The sequence below is a fragment of the Thermobia domestica genome, unplaced genomic scaffold, assembly GCF_964235325.1.
Source record: "Thermobia domestica unplaced genomic scaffold, izTheDome1.hap1.1 HAP1_SCAFFOLD_1825, whole genome shotgun sequence".
Classification (NCBI taxonomy): Eukaryota; Metazoa; Arthropoda; class Insecta; order Zygentoma; family Lepismatidae; genus Thermobia; species Thermobia domestica.
In genome coordinates, this window is record NW_027657533.1 from 9274 (window position 1) to 10460 (window position 1187).

General features: G+C 35.5%; 1 non-coding gene across 1 annotated transcript; it reads right to left on the reverse strand.

The window, feature by feature from the left end:
- Positions 1–312: 312 nt before the first annotated feature.
- On the reverse strand, positions 313–431 carry LOC145678074 (5S ribosomal RNA). The gene has a single exon (XR_014130201.1). It is a non-coding gene; the product is annotated as a 5S ribosomal RNA (ribosomal RNA).
- Between the last annotated feature and the right edge of the window lie 756 nt (positions 432–1187).

Below are 1187 nucleotides of genomic sequence, written 5' to 3' on the forward strand. Positions count from 1 at the left end.
GATGTGTCGTGCTTGTATACGAAAGGCATTTACTCGCCGGAGATCTACACTTAGTCATAATAATTTACTTTTAAAAAGTGGTAATACATTCCGTGTTAAGTATAGTAGTAGGTGCACACGGATCGGAAATCAGGTTATTTTAATGTGCCGTGCAAATAAACAGGCTGTTAGTGTAAGAAATAGTGGGTATAACGCTTAGAATATCGATTAATCGCTATGAAATAATGTTGATAAATTATCTCTTGAAAGTACTATAAAATTAATGTTTCTAGTATTTTCGTACTTGAAGGATAATGAAATTTGAAAAAGAGATGCCAACAGCACCTGGTGTTCCCAGGCGGTCACCCATCCAAGTACTGACCAGGCCCGATGCTGCTTGACTTCGGTGATCGGACGAGAACCGGTATATTCAGCATGGTATGGCCGTTGGCAACTACCTTTTCTTCAATGTCCTGTTAAGGAAGTATGTTTTAAGTAAGAATTGACATTATTAACTATAAAGGCAAGCATATTAACGTCGTTAACATTACTTGGAATATACTAATATTCGAATAAATATTTGAATGTTCGAATGATGAGTGATTCGGATGTTCATAGTGCCACTATGTCCTATCGAGTTTACTATCACGAACCACGTATGAAATTGTATATAAATAAATAAAAATAAATCCTTTATTAAGTATTGATTACAGGAAAAAGGCAAACTTACATTCTTTAATGTACACAATGAAATGTATGAAAGATATTTTTAAGATATGTTTCACTTACCCTTTATAACGCAAGGTAGTTTTCAGTGTAGCATCCTCTTCAGCTGCGAGATAACGTAAGGCAGATGATCATTCAGTCGTGAAGCACTAAAATGTAATATACATTTTAACTATTATCGATAAGAATTATTTACTGCAGGGATGCAAATAAAGTGAGGCAAATTAGTAAATAAAAACCGATACTGTAACTGATAATGTAATTACGTATCTGTATTAGTTGTATATACAGTAATCGCACGATTATCCGCGGAGTTGGATGTTGGCATAATCGCGCATAATCAGCAGTATGAGCAGAAAAGGGAAATGAAATGAAATCTTTAGATTTACGTCGCATACTTATACCGGTTACGCTAAAGGAGACGGTGATGATGAGTACTGAATGAAGAAAGTGGGAGGAAACGGGAGAAACCCGAGAAAACC